A 15022-nucleotide genomic window follows, 5' to 3' on the forward strand; every position below is an offset into this window, starting at 1 on the left:
GCAAAAAAGGAAAAGTTCTGGTCGTCCCAAACGTCTTCCATTTAAAGATTATAGAGGACACTGTGCTCTTCGGAGCCTTGAGTGCTGCAGAAATTCTTTTGTAACCTTAGTCAGATCTGTACTTTGCCACAGTTCTGTCTCTGAACTCTGTGGGCCGTTCCTTCGACCTCATGATTCTCATTTCTCTGACATGCACTGTGAGCTGTAAGGTCTTACAGACAGGTGTGCCTTTCCTAATCAAGCCCAGTCAGTTTAATTAAACACAGCTGGACTCCAATGAAGGAGAAGAACCATGTCAAGGAGGGTCAGAAGACATGGACAGCATGTGAGTTAAATATGAGTGTCACAGCAATGACCATGTGATATTTCAGTTTTTCTTTTTTAATGAATTTGCAAAAATGTCTACATTTCTGTTTTTTTCTGTCAAGATAGGGTGCTGAGTGTACATCAATGAAAAATAAAATAAACTTTCTTTTCATTTTAGCAAATGGCTGCAATGAAACAAAGAGTGGAAACTTTAAAGGTGTCTGAATACTTTCCGTACCCACGGTACCTGTTGGTGTATCAGAGAGAAACAAAGAGTGATAATATGTGACACATTAAAACACGTAACACATCCTGTAGAAGGCTTGTTGTCACCATGCTGACGTGCACAGATACATGCAATAATTGAAATGTCTGCTGAGCCAGAAACCATTAATGATGCTGGTTCCAGTCCACTGGCTCACTAAGAAAATAATTATGCTGCACCCTGTTTAAAGTTTAATGGCAGTTATCTGCTCTGGGCATCGGCCAGCAGGGAGGAAGTAGAATTAGAGGTTTCCTGTCACATCAGTTAGTTCTAGATTTTCTGTTATACGTTCAAAAACAACTTGGGACGACGTATGAAATGTAAATTAAACAGAAAGACTCGTCAACATCATCCAGCCCCGTTCCACACGTATGATACGCCACACCTGCACATGCAAGGCATCATGTGACAAACTGCAACCATTACATTAGAAATGTAGGTGATGCCAACGCATTTTTCTAACTCCAATCATGTGTATTTTTAACCCTTTAGAAGCCGAGTTTTTAAGGCAAACTGTAAATGAAAAAACATGGTGAATATTTATACTAATATATATATATATATATATATATATATATGTGTGTGTGTGTGTGTGTGTGTGTGTGTGTGTGTGTGTTTGTGTGTGTGTGTGTGTGTGTGTGATAAACCTGGATAACAGACGTTTGATCCAGAACGGAGAAACCAGAAATTCCTCTGTTGCTGTGGTTCAGGTGGGAGAGCAGGTCGTTCCATAACCTGCCAGGTTGGTAGTTTGATTCTCACTACATCCCAGTGGAAGTAAGGCTCTCCTTACTTCCAGCGTGGTCCTAACAGCCGTTGGCGTGCACCAGCAGCCATGTTTCCTGTCAGACTTCTGCAGGATGTCTGTGGCTACACCTGTAGGTGAATGATGGTTCACTGTGAAGCGCTTATATCAATTAAAAAGGGATAGATAATAAATATCCATGCAGAGGACCTATAAAGCAATGATGAGTGATCTTTATTTAAACTCTATAGAGACAAACTGGAACCAGTTCACACATTTCTGGAATACAGGATTAATGGGAATGGTCAGATAGGGGAGATGATGGGGGCTCAGGCTGAAGGAAGACGAAGAAGCTACCTGCCTGCTTCATCCCTGCTTTGCCAGAACAGCTGTTCATGTTGTTCCGGAGGACAAGGCTAGATCCAGTTGCAGTCTGCAGGATCCATATTGATGGAGCAGGAACGATGCAGGTCTTCCAGATTTATTGAACTATAAATCAGAGGGTGCTGCAGTGAAGGAATTCATCTTTACTCAGCTCAGGACTGAAGGGATCAGAGAGACGGCCTGTCTGTGGAGGAGGGGGGTCATGACCAGATCATGGAGTTTAAGGTCCAGCCTGACTGACGGGGGCTGGGAAGATGAGGACTGTAGTTCATCATTTCCTCCCCTGGCTATAAACAGTCCATGTAAAAAGAGGATTTTACCATCTCTGCTTGGAGGCAGAACCTCTAAAAATGTGACATCTGGAATAGAAACAAGTCCTTCTGTTCCTGAACCTTTGTGCTTCGGTGTGTTACCATCACAGCAGTCACACTAAGATTAGGCAGGACATGAAACAAGAGCTCATTTATTTGTCTGTCCTGGAGTTTTCATGTTTTCTGGGAAGGACCTGAAGATAAAACATCAATAAGGGAAATGTTCTTCTCTTTTAGCTCCAGACCTATTTACTTCTGCTTCCAGTCACAGATGCAGCTCCTTCTTCTCCACCCACCCTCCTCTTCATCAGCTCCACCACACATCTCTAAGCAGCCAGTCACATCTTTGCCTTGTCTCAAACGTTATGAGAGAGAAGTGTGATGGATCCTGGGTGGAGACTTAGTCGCTTGTGCTGGTTGGTCTGTGCCAGCACTATGGCGATTTAAGGAACGCTTCCTCCCCAGTTTCAGCAGCACAGCACACTGGAAAAGATGCCCGTAACCAGTAAGGCCAAATATAGGCAGAGCTACCACAACTGACCATGTCAGGCTGGTGACTCTACCTGACCTGCTATGTTGTTTCCAAAAAACTATCAGTACTTGGGCCATAGTTTGATTCACAAGCATGCTGAATGTTTTTAAGCAAGACAACTTTCTTTCTACACATTTCATGTAAAGGAGAAGTCAAAGTGCTTTACATAAAACCTTAAACGCATTCCCGATGATGCAACTAATGCATTATAAAGTAGTGAAAGGCCACCAAAACAAATAAATAAATATATATATACATATATATATATATATATATATATATATATATATATATATATATATATATATATACACACTACATAAATAACATTAAAATGTTGAAAAGCCGATCAGTAAAAGTCAGCAGCAGATTTCCTGCAGAGACGACAAGAACAGAAATGTTTCACATGGATTTAAAGAAATTTTTATCTCCACTGCAGCAACGCTACATGGTGCTCCAGGTTTAGTCTGGACTCTGATCTGGACTAGTTGACCAGAGCTCTGCTAGGTTTATATTCTCTGAACGTATCAGATGGATTCTGGGTCTAAACCATTTTGGGATGTAAACAAAACAGACAAAACTTTTCATCCTGTTGCTGGTAAAAAACTTCTTAGTGAAGCTTTGATGTGGCTGCTGAAAGTCAGGTCTGCAGTCATCTGGCGACAGAGACATAAAGTTGTGTATCATCTGCATAACTTTGATAACTAATGCTATAGTTCTGTAATATTTTACCCAAAGGGAGCATATACAAGTTGAACAGAAGAGGTCCAAGGACTGACCCCTGGGGGACTCCACAAGTCATGGCCACTCGCTCGGATTCATAGCTGCCGATCGTAACTAAATAACTCCGGCCTTCAAAATAGGACCTGAACCAGTTAAGGACCGCTCCAGAAAGTCCAACCCAGTTTTCAGCCTGAAAACAGGATTCTGTGATCTACAGTATCAAACGCAGCACTGAGATCCAACAGAACCAGGACTGATACTTGACCAAAAACCAGGACTAGTACTAGATCAGAACCAGGACTGATACTTGACCAGAACCAGGACTGATACTAGACCAGAACCAGGACTGATACTGGACCAGAATCAGTCCTTTACCACTTTGACCAGAGCTGGTTTAGGGCTGTGATGAGGTCAGAAGCTGGACTGAAATTTATCAAGATTTCCACTTTCATTTAAAAAGTAATGAAGCTGGTGAAATACAACTTTCTCATTAATCTAGATATAAAAAGGGTTTAATTGTTGTTCAAGCAGCATTTTACTTGAACGGGCAGATTTCAGAGAAACTTGAAACGCAAACTGATGTTTGTGTTTGCATAGAGCCTTCACATGAAGGATGTTATTCTGCTCTGAAGGATTGCAGCATCAGCTGAAAAAACCTGAAATGAGGTAAACCTTGAAGGACTCCTGATTGACCCAGTATGGGCTTTTCTATGTTTTTGAGAGGACGGATTCTGAAATCCATTTTTTGCAAATCTACTCCTGTTTACGTTTTCCTGTCAAAGATCAAAGACTTGTTGTCAGTCTGGTAAAATTCACCATGTCTAAGGTAATACCACATTGTTCACGGTAAAACCAGTAAAGTTTTTGACACAGGTAGAAACTGTAATACCGTGATATCACATGATCATGTTTCCAGCCGATGACGTTTAACACAGCATGTATCACTTTTTGGAGCTCAGTTGAACAAGCGAACCAGGAAACATGGCGGCGCAAAACAGAGTGCGGCTCTACAATAATGTTGACTTTGGCTTCAAACAATACAAAAACAAACAAACAAACAAACATAGAAAAAAAAAACCTTAAAAAGACTTAAAACAGAGGGAACGAAATAAGACCAACAAACCCCAACGTCTGTGGTTACATCCACCACATCCACCTCAATGCACCTTAAAACACACCTGGAGAGGTTAGTGTCATGATGCTAATAGGTTTGGACTTAAGATGACTCAGAATTCCAGGGATGGGTACAAACTTTTATTTGTTTACAATGTAAGGAATGTGCAATCCGGGTCTTCTAAGTTCAGGCTTCTGTGAATATGGAGACAGATGTTAGTAAGCAGGGGGCGGCAGGTTACAGTGCGTAATGGTGTGGCTGACGTACCAGCAGAGTGAGATCCAGCGGGAGAGGGAGGAATCCTCAAGCTCAGAGCCACGGGAATCCGGGGGGGAAATCTGCTGCGTGCTGTAGGAGAAGCTGCTGAGCAAAAGAGGGGTTAGTATCTGGATAGGTTGAACTGCCGGCCAGGCTGACAGAGTGGGAAACGAGAATCCTCGTGGGGGTTAGGGGGAGTAGTCCGTAATCCGTAATCCAAGTCCAATAATCGATTCCAGAGGTCCAGAGCCAGGAGATCCAAACAGAGACAGGCAGAGTACCAGACAGGGGCAGGCTGAGGCAGAATCCAAATCCAAGGCAAACGGGTCAACAACAGACGGGCAAACAGGCTGAGAAATAAGGGCTGGAAGCGTACAGGGTAGAACCAAGACGATCTGGCAACTGAGAGATGAAACAGGCAGGTATATAAAGTGCTCAGCGCAGGTGGAGCGCATCAGTAATCAAGCCAGCGTGCGGGGAAGATGCCTTCAGGGTAGCTGGGAAAAACCGGCTCCGAACCACGGAGCATGACAGTACCCCCCACACAAGGGTCGGCTCAAGACGACCCACCAGGCAGACCAGGGAAGCGACGATGGAAGCGGGCCCGGAGCGCAGGATCCACCACGAAGCGAGCAGGAATCCAGGACCGCTCCTCGATGCCATAACCAGCCCAGTCCACAAGGTACTGGAGAGAGCGGCCCGAGCGGCGGGAGCGCAGGATGCGGCGCACAGAGTAAACAGGACCCCCACCCACGACCCGGGCGGGCGGCGGGGGTCTGGAGGCGGGCACCAACGGACAGGAGAGGACAGGCTTGACCCGGGAAACATGGAACGTAGGGTGAACCCTCATGGTCCGCGGGAGACGAAGACGCACAGCCGCAGGGTTGATGACCTTCGCAATGGGAAACGGCCCCACGAACCTGGGAGCCAGCTTCCGACATTCCAGGTGTAGCGGAAGATCCTTGGTGGCCAGCCAAACCCGTTGACCCACCCGGTAGGACGGGGCGGCCCGGCGCAGGCGGTTGGCCGCCGTCTGGTAGCGCTGAGACGTCTCCAGAAGCGCAGCACGAGCGCGCCGCCAGAGCCGGTGACAGCGGCGGACCGCCGCATGCGCCGAAGGAACCCGCACTTCTTCTTCCTGAGGGGAAAACAGCGGAGGTTGAAACCCATTGACCACTTGGAAGGGAGACAGCCCTGTGGCTGAGGAGGGCAAAGTGTTGTGTGCATACTCCACCCAGGACAGGTTGCGGGACCAGGCAGAGGGGTTTTCGGAGCACAGACAGCGGAGACAGGTTTCCAATGTTTGATTCGCCCTCTCAGACTGACCATCAGACTGGGGATGAAAACCAGATGAGAGACTGACCTGGATCCCCAGCAGACGGCAGAATTCGGCCCAGAACTTCGAGACGAACTGGGGACCCCGGTCAGAAACAACATCCACCGGGATGCCATGGAGCCGGAAAACATGGTCAGTCAGGAGGTCCGCCGTCTGCTTGGCTGTGGGCAGCTTAGGGAGGGCGATGAAGTGGGCCATCTTGGAGAACCGGTCAACGATAGTCAGGATAACCGTCATGCCACCCGATGGAGGGAGGCCAGTAACAAAATCCATAGCAATGTGGGACCAGGGGCGATGTGGTATGGGCAGAGGGCGCAGAAGACCAGCAGGACGCTGTCGAGAGGACTTGGATCGGGCGCAGACAGGACAACCAGCCACGAATTCCTGAACATCCCGTCGACAGGAAGGCCACCAAAACCTCTGGGACAACAGATGGTGAGTGCGCGTAGCTCCAGGATGACATGCCAGGCGGGAAGAGTGGCAGAACACCAAAACCTTGGAGCGCAGACCGGGAGGCACGAATAACAGACCCGCAGGACAGCCATCCGGGATGACTGCGCCAGCCTGAGCCCGATCGACCTCATCCTCCAGTTGTAACCGAGTGACTCCCAGACGAACATGGGCAGGGAGGATGAAATCCCCGGCTTCATCTGCGTCTTCCTCCGGAGAAACAGCCTGCCGGGAGAGAGCATCAGGTTTAATGTTTTTGACTCCAGGTCGGTAAGCAAGAGTGAAGTCAAACCTGTTGAAGAATAAGGCCCAACGGGCCTGACGAGGTGAAAGTCTTTTAGCAGTCCGTAGATATTCCAAGTTCTTGTGATCAGTCCAGACAAGGAACGGTTCGGCGGCGCCCTCCAGCCAGTGTCGCCATTCCTGTAGCGCGAGCTTGACAGCCAACAGTTCCCGGTTTCCAACATCATAATTACGTTCGGCCTGGGTCAGGGTCTTAGAATAGTAAGCGCAGGGGTGCATTTTAGCATCATCAGGACTCCGCTGAGAGAGGACAGCCCCCACACCGGAGTCGGAGGCGTCAACCTCCACCACGAACTGGCGAGATGTATCAGGGGTGCGCAGAAGGGGAGCTGTGGTAAATTCTCTCTTGAGGTGGGTGAAGGCTGCTTCGGCTCTTTTATTCCAGACATACAGATTTTTGACAGACGTCAACTGGTGAAGAGGGGAGGCTATGACACTGTAATCTTTGATGAACCTACGATAAAAATTAGCAAACCCCAGGAACCTCTGGAGCTGCTTGCAGTTAACAGGCGTGGGCCATTCACGCACAGCGGAGATCTTGGAGGGATCCATCTCCACGCCTCCTGCCGAGATGATGCTTCCCAGGAACGACACTGACGGGCAATGAAAGTCACACTTCTCTGCTTTCACAAATAACTGATGCTGTAGGAGGCGTTGCAAGACCGTGCGGACGTGGAGGACGTGTTCCTCGAGATTCCGGGAGAAGATGAGGATGTCGTCTAAATAAACAAACACAAATTTATTAAGCATGTCACGTAACACATCATTAACCAGCGCCTGAAACACAGCAGGGGCGTTGGTTAAACCAAACGGCATGACCTGATATTCATAATGACCATCTGGCGTGTTGAATGCCGTTTTCCATTCGTCCCCCTCGCGGATGCGGACTAGATGATATGCATTTCGTAGATCCAGCTTAGTGAAAATGGATGCCTGCAGCAAGAGATCCAGTGCGGAGGACATGAGGGGCAGAGGGTAACGGTTCTTCACGGTGATGTCATTTAGTCCCCGATAATCAATGCATGGTCGCAGTGAGCCGTCCTTTTTATCCACGAAGAAGAAACCTGCTCCGGCAGGAGAGGAGGAAGGACGAATGAGTTTGGCTGATAATGACTCGGAGATGTACTGTTCCATGGCTCTCTTTTCGGGGGCCGACAGGGAATACAGACGGCCTCTGGGAGGAGTGGTGCCAGGCAGGAGATCAATGGCGCAATCATAAGGGCGGTGAGGAGGTAAGGAAGTGGCTCTGCTTTTGCTGAAAACCTCTTTTAGGTCATGATAAAGGTCTGGTACCTGTGAAAGGCAGGGGTAATCGGTCTCTGTGTTTTCTACCCTGGGGCTAACAGGTGGAAATGAGCGGAGACAGGTGGTAAGACAGTTCGTGCTCCAGTTTATGATTTTGCCGTTCTGCCAATCTATCTGAGGATTGTGAAGCTGTAACCAGGTGATACCAAATATGACCGGAATCTGAGGGGAGTCAATAACTAAAAAGCTGAGTGTCTCATGATGACACTTATCTATGACAACCGGCACGGGCTCAGTTCTCACGGTGACCTGGTGCAGGAGATGGTCATCCAGAGCTCGGACCTGAACAGGGTTTGGCAAAGCAGAAAAACGGAGACCTAGCTGTTCAGCCAAATTCTTGTCAATAAACTCTGAGTCTGAGCCGGAGTCTATAAATACAGAAAGTTCATGGTCCAGTCCCGCTGCGGTCACTTGAATGTGGAAAATGGGTCGGGAGACGGATGGGTTGAGGAGTGTACGGCTCAGCAGGGTTCTCCCGACCCCCGCCGAGCCCCTTCTTTTACTGGGCATGCGCGAACTATGTGACCTGATTGACCACAGTAGAGACAGAGTCTGTGGGTTAACCTCCGGTCTCTTTCGGCTTGGGACAGTTTGGACCGACCAAGTTGCATGGGTTCTGTGTCAGAGGTCGGAGACGGAATGGACTCTTTGAAGAGAGGTGGTGGAAAAGATCTGGGAAGAGCAGGTAGGTGGTTAAGGTCCCGGATCCCTCCTCTTTCTCTCCTCCTCTCACGGAGACGTTGGTCAATGCGGATGGAGAGATCAATTAGGGCATTAATATCTTTAGGCGGGTCCCTGGCGGCGAGCTCGTCCTTTATTCGCTCGGAAAGACCATTGTAAAATGCGTCAAAGAGGGCTGACGCGTTCCAAGAACTGTCAGCCGCCAGGGTCCTAAAATCGATGGCGTAGTCTGTAACTGTCCGGTTCGCCTGACTGAGGGAGAACAGGCTTCTGGATGCTTCCCGTTCTGGGCGAATGGGATCAAAGACCCGGCGTAGCTCCTCCGAGAAGCTCGAAAAAGTGCTAATGACAGGTGAATTCCGTTCCCATTCCGCGGTTCCCCATAACCTGGCTCTTCCTGACAAGAGGGACAGGACAAAAGCCACCTTGGCTCTTTCTGTGGGGAATGAAGAAGGTTGTAATTCGAACTGTAGTGCACACTGTGTCAAAAAGGCCCGGCACTGACCTGGATCTCCAGAATACCTTTCTGGTGGCGCCACGCGGGGCTCGAAGCCCGGGACAACTGTAGGGGAACGTACAGGGGGACGGGTTTCAACAGGAGCGGACGGGGTCAGCTGGGAGATGCTTTTAGCCAGAGACTTGACCTGTACAATGAGTTCGTTTAATCCAGCTTCCTGTTGACAGATAGCACTTTCAACTTTAGTTCGCCAATCCCTGGGTTCTGAGGAGTCCATTGATTGGCCAGATCGTTCTGTCATGATGCTAATAATAATAATAATAATAATAATGGATTAGATTTATATAGCGCTTTTCAAGGCACCCAAAGCGCTTTACATTGTGTGAATCCACTATTCATCCACTCCTCACTCATACCTGGTGATGGTAAGCTACATGTGTAGCCACAGCTGCCCTGGGGCAAGCTGACGGAAACGTGGCTGCCAGTCTGCGCCTACGGCCTCTCCGACCATCACCGAACATTCATCCACACATTCATACACCAGCGATGCCAACACTGGAGGCAAGGAGGGTTAAGTGTCTTGCCCAAGGACACAACGACAGATGACTGCGGGAGCGGGAATCGAACCGCCGACCTTCCTATCATTGGACGACCTGCTCTACCGCCTGAGCCACTGCCGCCCCGAGGTTTGGACTCAAGATGACTCAGAATTCCAGGGATGGGTACAAACTTTTATTTGTTTACAATGTAAGGAATGTGCAATCCGGGTCTTCTAAGTTCAGGCTTCTGTGAATATGGAGACAGATGTTAGTAAGCAGGGGGCGGCAGGTTACAGTGCGTAATGGTGTGGCTGACGTACCAGCAGAGTGAGATCCAGCGGGAGAGGGAGGAATCCTCAAGCTCAGAGCCACGGGAATCCGGGGGGGAAATCTGCTGCGTGCTGTAGGAGAAGCTGCTGAGCAAAAGAGGGGTTAGTATCTGGATAGGTTGAACTGCCGGCCAGGCTGACAGAGTGGGAAACGAGAATCCTCGTGGGGGTTAGGGGGAGTAGTCCGTAATCCGTAATCCAAGTCCAATAATCGATTCCAGAGGTCCAGAGCCAGGAGATCCAAACAGAGACAGGCAGAGTACCAGACAGGGGCAGGCTGAGGCAGAATCCAAATCCAAGGCAAACGGGTCAACAACAGACGGGCAAACAGGCTGAGAAATAAGGGCTGGAAGCGTACAGGGTAGAACCAAGACGATCTGGCAACTGAGAGATGAAACAGGCAGGTATATAAAGTGCTCAGCGCAGGTGGAGCGCATCAGTAATCAAGCCAGCGTGCGGGGAAGATGCCTTCAGGGTAGCTGGGAAAAACCGGCTCCGAACCACGGAGCATGACAGTTAGTCACGGTAACATGAAACTAATGTTAGCATCTATGTTAGCAAGAGCTTAGAGCCACAACAGCATAAACATTAGCTTGTTGCTACCTTTGTACTAAAATAATGTTCACTCCATCAGACTGGCTTCACTGTTCAGAAGAAGAACGAGACATTTACTGAACAGTTTCCATAAACAGCCATGATATTAAACTGGGACATAACTGGGATTAGACCCACTTTCTCCAACATTAGAAGCTAACGCTAAGACTGTGGGCGCTCACATTTGCAGCTAATGCTAAGGCAGCGGTCGCTTATATTGTATGGTACTCCCATAGACAATGCCATAGACAACAATAGGAAGTGATGTCACCATGCATGTATGAGGCAAACTCATTTTTTATATTATTTCCCCAGTGGTGGTATTTTCAATTTTTTCTAAGAGGATGTCGTTTAGTTAAGGTTGTTATGTTCTACAGTAAATCAAAAATGTTTAGATTGGACATTAAGTTTAATTTGAGGTGGTTAAATATTTAATGTAAATAAGAAGCAACCAATTTTTCCCTGGTATTTTTGGTACTGTGGCTTTAAGAATGCATCCAGGGTGTGTAATGGTAGAACAGCGAACTATGGGTTTTTTTTGTACTATATTAGCTGTGGAAGCACGCGGTTTTCTTACTGTGTCTTGGTGTTTAGTTTGTTATCCAGACAGTCTTGAACTGGCATATGTTTGTGACGCTTAAGGAATAAACCATTTTTGTTTTTTCTTCAAACCAAGACAGAATGGGACTGGATAATTAAACCGCATGAGAGACACGTGTAAACCAGGTTCAACAGCTAATATGCTTATGAGGCAATAACATAGTAAGAAAACCAGCTCCTTGTGGTCCACCTCTTTCAGTGTAACTGGAAACTACGGATTTGGAAATGCTATAGTAAAGGAATTGTGACCGGCTTTCATCAGCTGTTCAAGGAAGTCCGCTGTAAGTGTAAAGGACTCAGAAATGCAAATGAGCAGCGCATTGTTATGCTAATTAGCCACAAACTACCTGCTAACGGCTCGTGAACTATTCGCTTTGTGTGCAAACTGAGATACATTTAGAACACTGCACTGTGTTTTGCTAGCAAAGAATAAGAGAAAAAGGCTAATATCAGTTATCAAAGAACCATGGAAGATGATACACATCCAGCCACAATGGAAAAACGGCAAGGAAAACCTACAGTGAAGGCTATGGAGAATGCATTACAAAGGAAAATAGGAGCAAGAAAGGCTACATTGGGTCAGCTTACAGCAAAAAAGAATGAGATGCTTCAGCTAATGGATGATGATAGCAATGTGGAATTGGTGGAACAGGAGTTGAGTGGTGAGTGTAATGTGCTCTTTGGAGAGTTTTGTGAGCAGAATATTTCTGTTAAAGGACTATTTCAGCAGTGTATGTCAGAAGAAGATAAGAACAAAGATCAACAGGATTGGTTTGAGCCAAAGGCACGTTCATTTAAAGACTTTACCGACCAGGTGGATAGGTGGATAAAGGATGTGCAAAAACGTAAGGAAGAAGCTAAGAAAGTGGATGAAAGTGTTCAGCCTTCAGATAGTATCTGTTGCTGCATCTAAAAGGTCTAGAAGATCTAAAGCAAGCTGTAGTTCCTCTTCAGCATCATCAGCATCCTCTGCACGCCTGAAAACAAAGGGCTGCACTTATAGCACAGGCAGTAGCACTTAAGCAAAGACAGGCTCTACAAGAGCAAGAAGCTAAGATTAAAGCTGATAAGGAAGAGCTGGAGATACAAACGGCTTTAGCAGTTGCAGATGCAAAACTCAAAATTCTGCAGAAGTTTGAAACATCAGTTGTTTCACAATACAAGAGCACACGATCTGAAACTAATCCACCACCTGTGGTTAGCAAAGCTGTTGGTGACATGGACAATCGCAGCTCTTCTGATAGTGGTTCTACAAAATCAGAAGACACAGCGAGTCCAGATGCTTTGGTGACTGTAATGCAGCGTCAAAATGATATAACAGAGTTCCTGGCAAAGCAACAAAGGATTTCTACTCTTCCACCTCAAAACATCCCCACGTTCAAGGGAGACCCTTTGGAATATAGACTCTTTATCAGAGCATTCGAACATGGTGTAGAGCAGGGGTAGCCAACGTCGGTCCTCGAGGGCACCAATCCGGCAGGTTTTCCAGATTTCCCTGCTCCAGCACACCTGACTCAAATTAAATGGATCCAACAGCCTATAAGGATCTCCACAATGACTTGTTAGTTTAAGACCCAGGCAGTACTGCAACGTTTTGCACCGAAAGGCTTATGAATGACCTAAACCTACATGGAAAGAAGACTGACATTCTTCTAACAACTACGGGACAGCAAAAGACTGTTAGCAGTCACATTGTAACTGGTCTAGAGGTGAGCAGTCTAGATGGTTATGACCTCATAGAACTACCAGAAGTGTTTTCCCAAATGACTATCCCTGCAAGCAAAAGGAATATTCCACAGCAAGAAGACATGGACAAATGGCCTTATCTGGAGAGAGTACAGATCAGCAAGGGGTATGCAATAAAGGTTCCAGACAAAGATGTCAACTGCAGTGATGGAAAGGTTTGGTACATTCCACACCATGGGGTGTACCATCCCAAAAAACACAAGTTACGCATCATGTTTGATTGTGGTGCTTCTTATCAGGGGTTCACAATAAACAAGCAACTTCTTCAGGGGCCAAATCTTACCAGTACTCTCATTGGAGTCCTCACAAGATTCCGTCATGAACCTGTGGCTGTTATGGCTGATGTGGAAGCCATGTTTCATCAGGTCTTAGTTCCACCTGAGGATGCTGACTTGCTCCGGTTCCTGTGGTGGCCAGAAGGGGACATCAGCAAAGATCTAGTGGAGTACAGCATGGCTGGAACATCTGTTTGGTGCTACTTCATCGCCAAGCTGTGCTAGTTATGCACTCAGAAGAAGTGCTGAAGACAACAAGGAGATGTTTGATGCTACAGTAGTCAACACAGCGTTACACAACTTTTATGTTGATGATTGCTTGAAGTCAGTTAGCTCTGATGAGGAAGCTGTGTCACTGTTCCGCAATCTGAAAGCTCTTCTTCAGAAAGGAGGCTTTAATCTGATGAAGTGGATCAGCAACAGCCGAATGACATTGGCAGCCATACCAGATAAAGATCGGGCAAAGGAAGTAAAAGATTTGGATTTGGAACAAGATTCACTCCCCTTAGAAAGAGCATTAGGAGTCCAGTGGTGTGTCCAGTCTGACTGCTTCAAATTTAAGATTACAATCCAGGAAAAGGCTCCCACCAGAAGAAACATTCTCTCTGTGGTGAGTTCTGTCTATGATCCCTTGGGAATCTTAGCTCCAGTGATCCTACCTGCAAAAATAATCTTGCAAGAACTCTGCAGGCAAAAAAAATTAGCTGTGATGACAATGTTCCAGCATGTTATGTTCAGCAGTGGTGTTACTGTCCCTCACACACACATAGCTCTAGCCCATATATTTTGCTTTCACTCCCTCTAGTGACAAAGAGGATGGAACGATTTTTTATTATGTAGGTTCTGCCCGACCCGTTTTTTTGTTTACACACCTAGAGAAGACCGCATTGCGAAGGCAACTTATGCATGTTGGTGTGTACCTTAAGAAGAGAAAATTGTAACATAAATAAGATAAGACATAAGAAAAGGAAGAATGAAGACAAGTCGGAGTTCTAAGGATATTTAGCCCCTCGTGGATATCAGCTCACGAGGTTTGTCTTGTTTATTTTACTTCGTTTTATTAATCGCTAATTTCATGTTGTAACATATCCTCTGTATTTCTTTGTGACCAGTTCTCACAGGTTGTCAAGGCAATAAACCCTGTTTTTTAAACTTCCTCGTGCCTGTGATCGATCCTGAGGGCGCTACAGTGAGAACTCTTCTGCTCTGCATGGGAGAGGAGAAGAACGGTGCGGTGCCAGTGAGATGACAGCTTCGCCATGCTCCATGCGTCACGTCCAGATGCTCGCCGCCTGAGGATGTAACAACTACGGAAAGCTAGGTTCACCCGAAATGAGTGTCGCTTCAAATAAAGGACTATAAGGATTATTCCTCAAGAAAACAAGAAAAGTCGAAAGAGACTATATTTGAAATAAGATAATTTCACCTGTATTATTGATGTGAGGACTGAGATAATTTCTCTGAATTTTCCCTGCTTTAAAGGTTAATTTGATGTTCGGTTTGACACTGAATTTAAGTTAGAATTTTGTCTGTGCTAAGTGTCTTGCATATTGCAATATTCAGTAGTTCTCAGCTAGCAGATCACCTGCAATAATTGTCTGCAAGTGTACCGCAGTAATTTAAGTTCAAAACTTTAAGGTGTATCTGAAGAATAACTTGCATAAGTTATAAGTTCAAGTTACAACAGTAACATCTAATAACCTAAGCTAACTTAAACCTTAAGTAAGTGCATTAACCCTGCACTTAAGACAAGTAAGAACCATTATGGC

At 46.5% G+C, this 15022-nt stretch overlaps 1 long non-coding RNA gene across 1 annotated transcript; it reads right to left on the minus strand.

The window, feature by feature from the left end:
• Positions 1 to 9888: 9888 nt before the first annotated feature.
• LOC121649222 lies at positions 9889 to 10551 on the minus strand. The gene is made up of 2 exons (XR_006012085.1): positions 10030 to 10551; positions 9889 to 9956 (listed from the first exon to the last, which is right to left on the minus strand). It is a non-coding gene; the product is annotated as an uncharacterized LOC121649222 (long non-coding RNA).
• Between the last annotated feature and the right edge of the window lie 4471 nt (positions 10552 to 15022).

Source organism: Melanotaenia boesemani, chromosome 11, assembly GCF_017639745.1.
Source record: "Melanotaenia boesemani isolate fMelBoe1 chromosome 11, fMelBoe1.pri, whole genome shotgun sequence".
In the NCBI taxonomy this organism is placed as follows: domain Eukaryota; kingdom Metazoa; phylum Chordata; class Actinopteri; order Atheriniformes; family Melanotaeniidae; genus Melanotaenia; species Melanotaenia boesemani.